The following is a 17,006-nucleotide window of genomic DNA, read 5'->3' as shown; positions in this document are numbered from 1 at the left end:
TTTGGGTTTTTTAAGGTTCTTGCGTCGCTGGAGTAGTTGGATTAAAAATGCCTCGTTATTGCCTGTTTGGAGATACCGTCAACACTGCCTCTCGAATGGAATCTACAGGTCAAGGTATAAATAATAATAATAATAATAATAATAATAATAATAATAATAATAATAATAATAATAATAATAATAATAATAATAATAATAACCCTAATAATGATAATAATAATAATAATAATAATAATAATAATAATAATAATAATAATAATAATAATAATAATAATAATATAGATAAGAGGATTCTATATTGAGAATAATAATACTGGAATCCAATAATACATAGAGTTCTTATTAATATTGAGAGTATGACTATACTGGAATTCAACACACGCAGTTGAAAGAACAAGGTTGGGTGTAAGACGAAAATGCAAAGTTGGTATAAATGTACACTTTCCACATTATACATCTCGGATCGCCACGGGAAATTAAATACAAGAACCCCACCATGCAATCGAGTGTCCCGTCCCGGTCGCCGGAGTCACTCATTTCATAATTTGGGATTTGATACGATGACGATCTTTTGTGCGTAATTATAGAGGCCCAGGGGATTCTATCATTTGAAAAATTATTTGAAGAAGTTAAAGAGCCCTAAGAATAAAAAAAACTGTAGTGTAATTCACGCCAGACACAATTTCTTTATTTGACAAAAATTAATTTTTGTAATCGATCAAAAAACAAAAGTTTATATCAATTTTAAATTTAGCCTGAATCGGTAAATATGGTACCTCTCGCCCTTTTTAAGGTCAAGGCTGTTTTTACCATTATGCAGCGAACCATTGTTGAAGCTATTTCACATACATGTACAAGATATTCTAGAGAAAGAATGATGCCATATACTGTTGAAATATCTTTTGTTGATTTCGAATGATAATGTCATGAAGTCGTAAATTTTAAGGTCAAAGTCCTAAAACCAAAACAAAACATTGCGATGCAGATATTTCCCGACTTACGCAATTTCATCATCACATCAGTGTCTTTATTATTTGTTTAAAACCTTTCCCAAACGTTCGTGCTCTTTATGCATAAAACGGCTAATCTATCTTCACAAAACGCGTCTTTTTTAGTAAACAAAAGGATAAAGATGGCATTATGAGATTTATCATTTATCATTACACTCCTCCACTCACCTGCCACCGTGGCCGAGCGGTAAAGCGCTAGACGCGTAATTAAAGGAAGTTCCGAATCGCTGGTTCCAATCCCAACTTTTTTTTTTCTTCAAAATTCATGATCGCATTCCGAAATGAGTCACTTATCGGTAAATCATGTATCGTATCCTTAAGAGTAAGACACAACTCAGACAATGATGATGATGATGATGATGATGATGATGATGATGATGATGATGATGATGACGAGGGTGATAATCAAACTGTTAAGGTTATTAATTATTTTAAACTGTTGTGATTTGGTAGTTCATAGCATCTTACGAATGGTAGTGAGCTGTGGCAAAAACTGCATTGCTCAATTCATAGCGAGCGTGAAGAAGAATTAAAATATCACAGATATACTTTTATAGGTGCTGCAGTTCTTGAGTTACGTTGTAAAGAGGGCTGAAACAACAACACTTTTGTAAAACGTACATAACTAATTAACAACAATAAATTAAGTAACTTTGCAAAGTATACGATTTGTAGAATGAACTTTTGCAAAACATCAAGGTGTTAATTTTCAATAATATATTGACCTAGATAATGAAAATCGATTTTTAGGTTGCTTCAGCCAACAATACCTCGTCTACACTTATTAAACATCTGCTTTTAATTCTATGATATAAAACAAGAACTGTCTTTAAAAAGACAAAACCATGAATGAAGATCAGGCATGCTTCAAAATTTTGCATTGACAAGTACTTGGAATGCTACTAATTTTGTTGTGTGCAATAATTAACCGGTGGGAAATATCGGTATTTATTGGTAAATACCACCAATAATATACTGGGAAATATTGTGAAATACTTGTTCATGTGAATTAAAAATAATAATGTTAGCCATAATTATATCAGATTGTCTTTGGGTTTTTTTTTCACTTGCGTCTCTTTATCAAAGCACTTAAAATTCACATCAGTTCCTCAACAAAAGAAATCCTTGACAGCTTTGGTGTATTTAAAACAACATTGCGGGGTGAAGTTGAAATGAAGGTAAATATTAATTAATTAATTTATTTATTTAATTGTTTATTTATTTATTTATTTATTTATTTATTTATTTATTTATGTATTTATTTATTTACCTACTTATTTATTTCACTACGGTATTTTATTTTAATGGATAATCCGGCATAAACAAACAAAGAACTTTATATTAACAAAATAATACAAAAAAGACAACTTTTCTCTTCCATTGTTTTCTTATAGTACCAGTGTTTGTTTTAATTGTGCTTGTATAATATAACAACATAGTAGTTTAAGTACCACAATGTTTGGAGGAGCTTTTCGTTTTATCTATGAGTCTGGTTCCAAAAGGCGCTAAATCCAATAGATGCCGTGTGTCACATTTTTCTGGTATATTTTAACATTTTAAAGTAAAATGACATTTAACGATTGCAATGGATATGTTTGTAACTCTGTCATTTTTCCTAGCTATTTTCAACATGATTTTGTCCCCTAAAAATTCTTAAATGCAAAGTTTTAAAATGGCTGTCATATTTGTGATCTTCTTCTTCACACGTGGGAGGTTAAAGAGATTTGCAATCATTTTTTTAAAGATAACCAAAAATATTTTATAACAGTATTCTAGTTTTCCAATGTTATTAGATTATACTGCTACTCTAAGGAATATCTTCAAATGAATTTTACACAAAGCAACATTTGGAGTTAGCGCCTTTTGGAACCAAACCCTTCATATATAATTGTAAGAATTTGTACAAGAATATATAAATTGTGTATCATTATGTTTGCTTGTTTGATTTATGTCTCCAGGGCAAAGGAACTCAGACAACGTACTGGCTAGAGAGTGCTCTACATTAAAGGAAATCTGTACCATAAACTAATTAATGGCTAATATAGTTATATACCCCTAAATTAAACATACCAGACGGTCTATATGATTATGAATTTCGGAATATTCCTAACAAAGAAAAAGCACTTTTAATCCTTCGTTTCTGCGATTCATGGAAGCCGCCATGATAGCTGCTTGCGAATCCTTTCTGCCACAAGCGGTAGTGTAACCTTTCACACAGACCCGCGGCGAGCGTGTGTTGCTGTGGCATTCGCAACCCCACAGCGAATTTTGGTTTTTAGTGCTGTTTTTACTTTTCGTTCTCAAAAGACATTGTTGATCATAAATATTACTTAAAATACATTTTTTTTATGTTCTTCTGTAGTTTTATGGGTAAAAATTGTCGCGTTTTCTTTTGAACGAATGTTGAATCTGAACTTTGGTAGTATTCGCTTCGTGTCACCAAAGTTCACGAGGGACGAGGCTCGTGGCACGGATTTCGCTGGTTTCAAAATCGGGGTACCGTTACAGCGTAATAAAATACATCGGGTATCAATATGGCCGCCACCATGGATTACAAACTGATCGCTGATTGTCGTAAGGAATTAAGAATTTCTCCTTTATTTGGACGTATATAAGCTTGGGACTTTTACTGTTTGTCGTTTTTATTATTACTGCAACTATATAGCCATTGATTAGTTTATGGTACAGATTTCCTTTAAATAAACGCTGTCAACTAATGTTGTCGGTTGATGTCTACATTGATCAAACGATGACACGTATGCCATAATCTGTATTCTAATGTCTAAAACCGACGGGAATAGTGCAACCATTAAACATTGACAAGTAATCTGTCGTTTGATTTCTACATTAAACGATGACACACATGGCATACCCAGCAAACGCAAAAATGTTTCTAAAACGTTTATTCAAAAGGTTTTAATAACATTTAAATGTCGAGTTATATATACATGATGAATGCGTATTTAGAATATTTTGGGCAAATAATTTTGCAAAATATTTTGTCAACAGTTAAATAACATTTTATTAGAATGTTTGCATCACGTTTTCAAAAATGTTTTATACCCTTTATATAACCCGCTATTTTAACCAAAACGTTCTCCAGAACGTTGTGTGTGTCCTGGGTAATCTGTCTTTCAGTGTCTAAAACTGACAGAAATAGTGCAACCATTGAACGTCGACAAGTAATCTGTCGTTTGATGTCTACATTAATCAAACGATGACACGTATGCCCTAATATTCTAATGTCTAAAACCGACGAGAATAGTGCAACTGAAGGGGTGGGTGTAATATAGTCCTAACCATACAAAAACACATGTTAATTACTTGTTTTAAGAGAAACCATATTTTGACCACATAGTTGTGAAATCAGATACATTATGTACATAAGCATAAAGTACATGGATTTTGCAACAGATAATGTGAGTTGCTGGAATTATTTGTGTCATTATTTGAAACCAGTTACTTGTAATTTGAGGGTAAGCACCATGTTGCACAATAGATCATGTTATAATATTTGTAAATAGATGCATTTTGTAGGATTGTAGATTAAATAATTAAACATTTTGCTAGGCAAATCCAATAAAAAGTAACTCACAACTTTAGCTTTCGCCATCTGGGCTGATGGCTTGATCACAAGTGTCTTGGTCCACTGCTTTTCCCGCATGAAACGGCTTGTTGACATTTCCCGGAAGTGATGTTGTTTTTGTTTTGAGCAGTGGATCGTATACGTGATCGAGAGAGACGATACCTTCGTCGCGGTTGATTGCTTTGGCCCCCTTTTTCCGGATTTGGATGGCTTCCCTTATTCTTCTGGTGAATGCGTTTGAGTCCCTGTCAAGTACTTTTGCCCTTCCCATTCAATGACGTGGTTTTCCTGAGCGATGTGGTCAGTAATGGCTGATTTGTGTTGTTCAGAAGTTGATTCTTTTCGGTTTGCTCTTGTGAATTTTCTTTCGGCTATTGTTTCGGAGTCTTTCTTGTGTTCTTTGAGTCTTGTCCCAAACTGTCTTCCTGTCTCCCCTACGTAGGACTTGTCACACCCTTTACACGGGATATTGTAGACAACGTCACTTGTCTGCTCTATGTCCTTCTTGTCCTTAGGGTGGACTAGAAGGCTTTTTAGCGTGTTGGTAGGCCGCATCGCCGTGGAGATGTTGTGTTTTTTAAATATCCTTTGCAGCCTCTCTGCCACGCCTTCCACGTAGGGAATGACCACCATTCCTTTTGATGGTGTGTCGTCCTTCTTTTTCTCTCTCACTTTCGGTTGCTTGTCCTTCATTTGCTGTATAGCCACACTCTGCCAGCGCTGTTCTGTTCTTTATTTCCTCCTCTAAAGAAAGAGGGAAGCCATCCAAATCCGGAAAAAGGGGGCCAAAGCAATCAACCGCGACGAAGGTTTCGTCCATCTCGATCACGTATACGATCCACTGCTCAAAACAAAAACAACATCACTTCCGGGAAATGTCAACAAGCCATTTCGCGGGAAAAGCAGTGGACCAAGACACTTGTGATCAAGCCATCAGCCCAGATGGCGAAAGCTAAAGTTGTGAGTTACTTTTTATTGGATTTGCCTAGCAAAATGTTTAATTATTTATAATATTTGTGTTGTTTTCGTGCCTTCTTTCTAGACCCTGAAAACGCTAAATAAATTGGATATTTCTTATAAGATAATGACAAATCTAAAAGTTTGGGATGTAAAAAACATGTTCTCAGTGATTCCAAATAGAAATTCAGCTTTCAGTGTTTCTAGATGATCTGAGAAAATACACTGAAATGTTGGTACAATAATAGTGCTAACCATCAAAATAGAAGTGACTCGTTTAAACCTGATTGTACATGCTATATCTTAGATATAATCATTGATATTCCTGATTATATAACACAAGTCGGTTGAAAAATAGGTGAGGGTTAGCACACTATTGCACCCACCCCTTCAACTATTAAACGTCGACAAGTAAGATGTCGTTCGATGTCTTCATTAAACGATGACACACAGGCCCTAAATATATATCTTCTAAGTGTTCTAATGTCTAAAACAGCACTTGGTGAACAAACTTGAAATGCGCTTCAGTGGTTTTAGAAATTCGTGAAATTAAAAAGCCCCACTTGACTATACTAACAAAATATACTACGAAATATTTAATTGATAGAAAGCGACACAGGTAGACATACACCAGACTGCAGCTTCTATTAATCTATTTTGCCGATGTGAGCGTTGACCTATTGGAAAATGTTGACAATCAATATTCATGATAGTGTACATTCAACGTCCAGTTTTTAAAATTGGGTGACTTCTCAGGCTGCCATTGGGTGACTTGCAGCCTACCAAGTCACCCAATTTTGAAAACTGGACGTTGAATGTACGCTCTCATAAATATTGATTGGCAACATTTTTTGGCAGGTGTAAAATACATCTGACTGGGCATTTTAATTACTCGGCATAGATGCGTTGACATCATTGAATGGCTGCCTAGTGTTGCTATGTGTTTAGTTTCTATAATAATTATCATTACATTCTGTGCACTTATTCTTTCTTAGGCATACACTTTACTTCCTCGCTCTCCTTCTTTCTCTCCCTCCCTCTCTCTATTCCTCCCGGCCCTCCTCGAAAACGAAATTGTGTAATTTGCTATCAAAAATAAAATAATAATGAACTGTTTAACATATCATATATAGGGCCTACTATTTCAAAAGGTAAGAATCTATCAATTAAATCACCTTGAGTTTATCCATCAAAACAAATCAAACCTCTTATAATTTTTTCCAAGGTTTCTTTGACAGCTTAACCCAGGTCCGTAGCCAGGATTTATTTGGGGCGAGCTGATTTTGAAAAAGTGGACTTTTTTTTCAAAATTTTGGACCTTTTTGGACTGGGGACGGCGGATTTGGACATTTTTGGACCAAAAAGGCATAAAAAAAACTCTCTTTTTTCGGGCTTAACCATCGCGTATACGTGCGCGACGTCAAGCGTGTGCATTGGACCTTGTGCAAAATAATACGCGCTGGACGGCTAGCAGTACGCTTAATTTGTAAAAGGAAATCTAATAACAGAATATAATTTATCTCAATGTATAGGGCGATGTGATAACTTGTACGCTAGAATTTGATGGTTTTATGATTTCATTATTATCATTTATTATTACATCAATAATTATTCTCAATTATTAACTGTTGAGCACCCCAGGATTTCCAACCTCAAACTACAGCGTTTTTCTGTTATTTGGCCGTTAACGGTCTCGGTACACTTCTGCGGTATTACCTGGATGATATCTGTAGTGATAGCCTGATAAAATTGTACTGACGCCGTTGTACTGCTGTCTGTATTAGCTTGGAACACCTGCAACAAAAGTCAAACGGAGATAAATTTAAGATATTCAATTTGCCAGTCTGATGTAAGTCTTATTACGTAATTGGCATTCCCTAAACTTCGTCAGCAATTGGTATTCTTCAGAGCTGAAATGCACTTGCAATGAAAATGGGAGAAGCTTAAAATATGGCTCTTGAAAGTGATACATAGGGCCTACTCACAAAGTTTGAATGCCCCGCCCCGAGGTCTAATGTTATAAATTTACGGTACAAAAACAAATGCGCGAATTCCTGGTTGTCCAATGAACTCACGCAGTTTCTTTGTGTAGGTAAGTTTGTAACATTTGGCTCGAGTCCAGGGAGCCATTTTTCAGACGCTCCTTCACATTCAAAACTGATACATTACAAGTGAATTTTCGTTCTAACCAACACTTATTTGTATAATAGGTGCAGTAAATATGTAAACTCATGGAAAGCAATTTTTTCCCCTAATAATTATGATGACCTACGCTACGCCACTGTGAGTTTATACCTTGGCTGTATTCCCAGTCACATCTTTGATAAATTCCATCTCCGATGCATTCACACTTGCGTGTTGATACTGAACCAAGTACAATATTACCCACGAGTCTATATTAAGGTACCCTCCACTGCCTTGACTCTCGAGCCCGGTGATGATATGGACACCATCTAGCTGAACTCTGATCCACGGATTTTCATCGCTGAATAATGGTCGCCAGTAGGAACTATGATGGAGTCTTGCGTTGCGGGCAGAGAAGTATTCTGTTGGTTCATACTCCCAGCTGATAGTCCCTTCACTCGAAGCAGTTATTTGTGCATCAGATAATATGCCATTCTCCAACCCAAGAGGGGATGTACAATCTAAAAGTGAAATGCAAGCATTTTCTAAAATCTAAGGTTCAATAATTAAAGTCTAAAATTCCTTAGAAAGCTATTAAAATGTTTGTAGAAGTTAGAACTATCCCAATGACAAATAGCAATGATACAACTTGCCCGGTACAGATCATTCTGGGACACCCTGTATTAGGCCTCAGCATTATAACGTATTCAAACAGATCCTAACGCAAACAGCGTACTGGTATTTTATGTACTGACCGGTATCATTTGCGTCTAGTTAATGGCAATAAGAAGAACATTTTCGAAAACATTGCCTTATTTTGACTGATAATAATCAAAGAGCATACGGAGCAATAATTTAATTGAAAAAGATTGTACAGCGCCACTCAATGGCGGCGCCAGAAAAATATTCGGGAGGGGGTCAGGGCAAAGTTAATGAAATAAATTTCGGTGTTTTATATAGCGCCTTTTCGCAGATCGCAGAGGGATCAAAGCGCTGTAATTTCGCTACCATGGTGAATTATCACAATCAGATCGCATCAACTAGGCTGGCTGGTTGCAGCCGAACCTGGCGCAAACCTATCCGCACTTAGATTGTAACATCCACCAATGATAGTATGTGCTCCCCAAATTCCATTGGGTGGAGGAAGTTTACTAACAACAGTTTACCGACTTTTTGACAGCAGGAGGAAACCGGAGATCCCGGAGAAAACCTCCGAGGGCGAGCATGTAATCGGGATAAACCAAGTGCACATGAGTCCTTGGGCTGCGCCGGGGCTTGAACCCGGGACCTCAGTGGTGCGGCGAGGGAACAGCCGCTGCGCCAACTCGCTCTCCCATGGGGTATGATAGGAGGTTGTCTTTACTTGTTTAGTGTTCAGGGGGTATAATACACTGCAAAAACAAGTGTTTTTATTTAAACACCATATTGTGTTTATTAGAGCAACACTTAATAAACACATAATTCATGTTAATGGTCTAACACTAATGTTAATGGTTCAAACACTAATGTTCATAAATTAACACTTGGTGTTATATTACAAACAATATCGAAAGCTGTGCACGTTACATGTTTTTGCCCAAAAGCAAAATGAGTTCCCGATTTAATATGGATCGCAGATGACTGATAGGGCTCCCGGGGGAGTGGGCACTCCAACTTTGGAGGTGACGCGTATGTAGGGCTGTTAAGACCCCCTTTTTCAGCATCGCTGTCACCCAAAGACCCCATATTTTTTACGAACACATGCTCTGTCACCCGAAGACCCCTTATTTTTCCATTTGATCTGTCACCCAAAGACCCTTACAAGTTCAATTTGAACAGCAACTTTCATTTATCACTGATTTTGTTACTTATTTTGAAAAACCAAAGAAATTTGAAGCCATTTAGAACTAGAAATTCGATTTTCGAGGTTTTTGTGGTGCTGTTTCGGTTCTCACCCAAAGATTCAATTAAAAAAAATATCATGTTCTCACCCAATGACCCCATATTTTTTACATTTTGCTCTCACCGAATGCCAAAAATCATGCTCTCACCCAACAGTGGACTTCGGGTATATATATAAATGCGCATATATAAATGCGCACGTGACATCTACAAGTCGCCATACCGTGTTCAACGATGTAAGGTACCCGGATGTGCACAAATTCCACACGCAAAAGTATACGCGAAAATGACAGGTTACAAGGAAAATTGGTTTTGCAAAATAGTGGCATTGATTGCAAAGGGCAAAATAATTTGACCCGAAACATAAACTCTTTATTTGGATTTTCCATAACGGAAAAAAAAAATTATGACGGAAAAGCTAGATATAGCTGATTTAAAAAGTTATATTTCATTATTTCCGTGCTAAATGGGCATGGCAATTGGCCATATTGATGACGAAATGTGAATCTTACTGGCATTAAGGTCAGAACTGCGTAGCTGCCGATGATGTTATTTGATAATATTTGCACGAAGGGAACTTAAGGGGCTGTCATTTTCTTCGGAAGGAAGGGGTCATGGATTTATTTATTTGGGAGTCAAGATAAGTATCCCCCCCCCCCCGTAGTGCCGCCAATGAACATAACTCTGACCCTAATTTTAACTCTAATTATAACGTAAATTGAGGAAACTATAACTTTAGCCCTTTTCGGCATAATAACCCTCTCAAACTAATAGGCTAGATGTCCCCGCCCGACCTCCTCAACTCTAACTTACTCATTCGCTCGCAAATGGACAAAAAAAAACAAATTCAAAATGTGTTTTTAAGCACCTTTTTGTGTCCCCCATGCTAAATCGGTAATCTGTACACCCTTTGTCAACCTTTGACGTACAATTTAGAGTATAAACACGTAGATGACTGTACATGATCTAATCATCCCGGCTGGAAGATGTTGAGGAAGACTCGTATACTATACATCCAGTGTTGTGAGTCGGTAAATTACCGGTTAATTTACATGGTAAATTACCGGTAATTTACCGCCATCTTAATTTACCGTGGTAAAATAGGGTAAAATAAGTAAATTAAGTAAAATATGAAATAAAAGGATTTTTTTATTAAAACTTCTAATAATATTGTTTTTGTTTGTTTGTTTTACATTAAATGACAATATTGTTTGCCATATTTGCATAACTTAGGTTGGAATAATGATTTTGTAGCTACCTACATGTATAGTTACTATAACTGCCCATACTTTACTATCTGCTATAATGTACAAATTAACTTAGGTCGCAGGCCTGGAAAGTTTCAGTGATGTTCTTGTGACTTGTAAGTAAATTTAACACTCATATAACTCAAGCAATAAAACAACAACACCTCAAAACTTTCACTAAATTATTAAACCAGGCTAATGAAATTATGAAAGCATTGAAAGCAGCAACCTCCCCCCTCCCCAACCCATATTAAATTTCCATTGAGTCCTGACTCCATTTATCATGGCTTGCCTATCTTGTGAACTTTCTAAACAAAACATATAAACAAAAACGAACTGTAGCAAACTCAAGGTAAAAATTCTCAGATTTTTGTCACAAATGTGAGTGAACTACCCTTTTGATTCATATCAATCATTCAGAAAATAAATGCTATTTGTCTCTGTTTTACCAAAGTGTTCCCTGTGTATTTTGAGTATATGCTGTAAAACATCATTGTTCATTCTACATTGTGAAGTTTTAAAACTCTTTAATGGAATAGTTAGCATCCTTGAAAATCTTATTCAGATCCTAATATGAATGGTCAGGTTCATTACCATCAATCATGAAATACAGCCTAAATGAAAATAAGTATTGCATAAAAACTGAATGTACACAAAATGTAGTTTTCTCAAGTGGTTATCTACTCCCTAGCTATCCCAGAAAAAATACAGATGTTTTATCTTGTTTACCAAATGAAACAGTTTAATCCTAATCTTTTTATTTAGTTAGTTCTACCTGGCAATTTTAATATTTGGCCAATTTGAAGGGAAATGGACAAAAAAATTGCATGTTTTCTTACAATTGTAGCCACAAAATTCTAAGACTTGGCACAAGTTTAAGCATTCAAAATCTTGAGTAAAGGCTAAGAGTTAGCTCATAATTTAAATATTTTATGTCATTTTTGATAATTGGTTATAAAATGAAAAAGATTAGAAAATGTGTCTTCCAAAAATTAAATGCATAGGCCTATCTTGAATTTGGTCTTTGGGCTTGGTTGTCACAGCATACGAAAAACACCCTAAAAACACATCAGCCCTTATTTCCAATAATTGACCAAACAGTAAAATATGACTTTTATTGGCAGTTAGAACTAAGTAAAGGATTAGGATTTACCTATGTTTCATAATTCATTCATCAAAACAAGATAATTAATATTTGTTTAATTCCAAAAAATGAGTGCTGTATTTTTCTGGAATAGGAGGTAGTGCCGAGTGCCAGGCTCTGTGTGTGTCTGTTTATGAGAGAAAAATGAAAACACTTTCTAAAAATGAACTTAAATACAACATGACTTTTGATTCAGCTTTGTTTATGAAGCTAATTTTCATCTGGAGAGGCATATTTTACAAAACAGGCTTGTGTACAAGTATCTATGTAGCTCTTAATATGAAAAGAATTGAATTTTTATTTGTCATTTTAAAGCACATTTATAATTTACTTATTTTACTTAATGTACCATTTTTACCGGTAATTTACCGGTAATTTACCGCCATTTTTAATTTACCGGTAAATTAACAACACTGTATACATCACGCTCATACGTTATATGACAATTTGACGTACAATCACGTATGTGATGCATGGTTTGAGGTTTATTCAGCTAGTAAGTTAGATCCGTCATACACATTATTGTCATGGTATTATATTATAATTGTATACGTCAATTTTGTTCAGTTTGATTCAACCGGCTTATAAAGTTTTACTTTACACGGAAGGGGTAATTTAGCAAAAAACAATTAATTTATGAGTGTAAAAGGGGGGGGGGGTTTTGGGGGAAGGGGGGGGACAAATAATATTTATAAAATTATAAGTAAGGCGAGAAAGAGAGAAACCCTGTTCTACGGGCGAACGGACCTTTCAAGTAGGGTCGGTCGGTCGGTTGGTATTAAAAAAAATTTTTAAATAACCCAAAAAATCACAAAAATCTGTAAATAAATTTCAATTTGAGAAAATACAAAAAAAAAATTGTCCTGAAATTTCCGAAATTTGGGGTCGGCATTCATTTGTACAGGAAAAATTTGTTTCCCAATTTGTTCAAAATAGCACAGGGTTTTCGTCGAATAAATAAATAAATAAATAAATAAATAAATAAATAAATAAATAAATAAATAAATAATAAATAAATAAATAAATAAATAAATAAATAAATAAATAAATAAATAAATAAATAAATAAATAAATAAATAAATAAATAAATAAATAAAATAAATAAATAAACATTAGTTATGTTTGTACATGGGGGTGCTGTGCAATAATCATGATCCTTTGATATCCATGATTTATCCTTGCAAATTTATAGCATCGAACCTCCAGCCAATGTTCCTTGCCAGTGCTAGCCACGAAACAAGGTCACAACTGTAGCCACTCCTTCAATGATCGCCATTTCAGTGATTGACAGTGATGTAATGCAAATATGGCGCTGGCCATCTGGTCACGTGCGCATTTATAAAAGCGCATTTATATATACAACCGAAGTCTACTGCCCAATGACCCCATATTTTTTACATTTTGCTCTCACCGAATGCCCCTTGGTGCGAAAGTGCCAGCCCTACACCTATATCCATTTCAAATTGAAGTGCCCCCCCCCGGATAGGGCTGTCACCAGAGTTATCAGTAGCTACAGGTTCAAACCATAATTTGTTCTCAAAATTACAAAAAATGACTTAGGCAATTATCGCAGCAGGGTGACGATATATTATATTATATGTGCAATCTTAAGTTTGTAACCTTATCATTTGAAGTTGTTCATCAATTGTATTCATTTGAAGATGTGATATTGTGAATAAAAATCTGAACCGAACTGAAAAAGGAACATGCGTTTGTCTTTCTTCAAACAGCACTGATAACTACAGCTATAAAGATATCTTACCCTTGACATCAACGTAAAAGGTACAGCTTTTGCTATTCCCATATCCATCGAAAGCTGTGCACGTTACAAGATTGTGTCCAATAGGAAAGTGAGTTCCCGATTGGGGGTCGCAGATGACTGTAGGTATGTCACCAGAGTTATCAGTAGCAACAGGTTCCAACCATTCAATCATAGCGGTTGCTTGTCTATGATCTGCATTGGTTATTTGGTTTGCAGGGCAGGATTCAAATTCAGGCGCTTCGTTGTCTGGTTTTACAAAAAATATCACAAAATCGAATTGATCATAATATACTATTGTTATCTTCTTACGATGTGAAGTAGTTGAGAGGCAAATTGTTTCTGGGAATTATATTTATAGGGTAAGTGTAGGTAATTGGAGACCATTAAGCTAAAACCAGACCTCACTGGCTGCACTGGACAGGTGGCACTGGCCTGCAACATGCAATGTTGCTGTAGCTCGATCTATAGTTTGTAAAAACACTCTTGTAACATTTGCAATGCATCGGGCTAGATGTCATCATTTATTGGAGAGAACGTTGCGGAATGATGCATAATTCATAATGTACCAGTTTGAAAACAATTAAACACAATTTTTGGTTAAAACATTCTACAATACATTGCACAGAACTATCTATACAGTAATTGATGTTTCAGCACTGCCTGAAGCATTATTAGTGACATGTCCCTCACAAACTGACAAAACCCTTTGCATCATTCCGCAACGCGATAAGGATTTATGAATTGGAAGGATTTTTTTTAAATTTACGATAAAATAAAAACGGTGATGATTATTTCTTGATTGATGGCGATAGATGTTATGTTACGCTCGTACATCCTGTGGCTAACATACAGTGCTAAATTTCGCTTCCAAGAATTTTAGACTACCAGAATGTTGACATAATGTTAATTTCGGAATGTGACCTTGCAACACAAATATTTTTGGATAAATATCGATATTTGTCAGCCAACATAATTAGCTAAGTATATAAAACACAATTTGCTCAAATGTATTGATACTTGTATTTTTTATTTTCAAACATGGGACTGTTTTCATTTTCTATGGGATTTTACCCACCGCATCAATCCCCAACGCTCCTTGCATCATTCCGCAACGTGAACTAGGCCTACTGTCAGAAAATTTGGTGTAAAGAGACGATGCCCAAGATATTTTTCAAATGGATACTGATAATTGTTATTTTACATCCTAAACATTACATTATTGTCATAATTTGTTCTCAAAAAAATGACTTAGGCAATTATCGTAGCAGGGTGACGATATATGTGCAATCTTTGTAACCTTATCATTTTGTTCATAAATTGTATTCATTTGAAGATGTGATATTATGTGAATAAAAATCTGAACCGAACTGAAAAAAGGAACATGCGTTTGTCTTTCTTCAAACAGCACTGATAACTACAGCTATAAAGATATCTTACCCTTGACATCAACGTAAAAGGTGCAGCTTTTGCTATTCCCATATCCATCGAAAGCTGTGCACGTTACAAGATTGTGTCCAATAGGAAAGTGAGTTCCCGATTGGGTGTCGCAGATGACTGTAGGTATGTCACCAGAGTTATCAGTAGCAACAGGTTCCAACCATTCAATCATAGCGGTTGCTTGTCTATGATCTGCATTGGTTATTTGGTTTGCAGGGCAGGATTCAAATTCAGGCGCTTCGTTGTCTGGTTTTACAAAAAATATCACAAAATCGAACTGATCATAATATATTATATCTTCTTACGATGTGAAGTAGTTGAGAGGCAAATTGTTTCTGGGAATTATATTTATAGGGTAAGTGTAGGTAATTGGAGACCATTAAGCTAAAACCAGACCTCACTGGCTGCACTGGACAGGTGGCACTGGCCTGCAACATGCAATGTTGCTGTAGCTCGATCTATAGTTTGTAAAAACACTCTTGTAACATTTGCAATGCATCGGGCTAGATGTCATCATTTATTGGAGAGAACGTTGCGGAAGCTATTTTCAAACATGGGACTGTTTTCATTTTTCATCAATCCCCAACGCTCCTTGCATCATTCCGCAACGTGAACTAGGCCTACTGTCAGAAATTTTGGTGTAAAGAGACGATGCCCAAGATATTTGTATGAGCCCAAAGGCGCAATACAAAGGAATAGCGACAGCTATATGTTGTTCGCAAGCTGCACGTGCTATTCGGTAGATTCATGATCTCAAATTTTCCTGGTGTGTTAACTGTCATTAAAGCTAGACACCAGTTTTATTTTGAACTTGAACGAGTGCATAATTAATGAGAAATTCGTGGAAAAAGAGAGGTTCGGCAAACTGGCTTTTAATGAGCACAACGGTACATTATTATAGATCAAATACACCTATAGAAGCAAGTTCAAGCAACACTTTGGCACCTTGGACTATTGTTCTATAGTTGCCGATATCTCTCTCTAGTTGGGGCATGCCTGCATGCCGCGCTTTTATAGCAAGATCAGTCATGAACGATTTGCTTTTTACGCATCGTTATTGGGTTGTGAAAACACGGCTTTAACAACCAATTATTCGAAGGGGTTTAGGCTATTGGGTTGTTTATTGGGGGAGATTATTTAACATTGATATTTATATTCTATAATAATAAATTCATTTTAAGGAAAATTTGTGTGTGTCAAGGTCGAATTTGTCTAGTTTTACATTACAATAATATTAAATAGTACCAGGCTTCGCATTTTGTACTTTTATTTAGTGTTTAAAATTTGCAATTAATAAACTGGTTTTTACATGACAAAACATCGTGTCACCGGAAATTGGTATATGCGCATCACATGCCAGGGTTGCCAAAAATATTCCAAATAATTGAAAAGTCGCCCAATGTTTTTTTTTATTATTTACCATTGGTTCCTATGGGATAAGAAACTACCAGAATTCGCTTTAACCAATGTCGGAAAGTAGCCCTTTTTTCGTAGCCATCAATAATATTATTGGTGTTTATAGGACAGGATATTGTCGCGTAGAAAATCTTCAAAAGTCGTCCTATATTGGGCCATTAAATCGTGGGTTTGGCAACCCTATACTGACCTGAGCAAACCAAACTATAGTTACGTAAGAGACAGAGCAAATACGAGCGAATGTTGACATAATTAAGCGGTCAGCGGTGCATTCATTCATCATTCATTCATATTTATTTGGCAAAAAGCGACATAAAATTGAACAATGAAACATACAAAAAATTACCACATTGAAAAGCTGCACACCAAAAAGACACCAAAATGCCGAATTGCCAGGATGACCCATAAAGTCTAGCTTCCTGTGTAGACTTAATTCCAATGG

At 35.7% G+C, this 17,006-nt stretch overlaps 1 long non-coding RNA gene across 1 annotated transcript; it reads left to right on the top strand.

Moving 5' to 3' along the window:
* The first annotated feature begins 23 nt into the window (after positions 1-23).
* On the top strand, positions 24-2,995 carry LOC140157487 (uncharacterized). Its single transcript, XR_011859690.1, has 3 exons — positions 24-114; positions 2,097-2,188; positions 2,969-2,995. It is a non-coding gene; the product is annotated as an uncharacterized lncRNA (long non-coding RNA).
* Positions 2,996-17,006: the final 14,011 nt, after the last annotated feature.

The sequence above is a fragment of the Amphiura filiformis genome, chromosome 7, assembly GCF_039555335.1.
Source record: "Amphiura filiformis chromosome 7, Afil_fr2py, whole genome shotgun sequence".
In the NCBI taxonomy this organism is placed as follows: domain Eukaryota; kingdom Metazoa; phylum Echinodermata; class Ophiuroidea; order Amphilepidida; family Amphiuridae; genus Amphiura; species Amphiura filiformis.
This window is presented reverse-complemented; position numbering and strand designations above follow the sequence as displayed.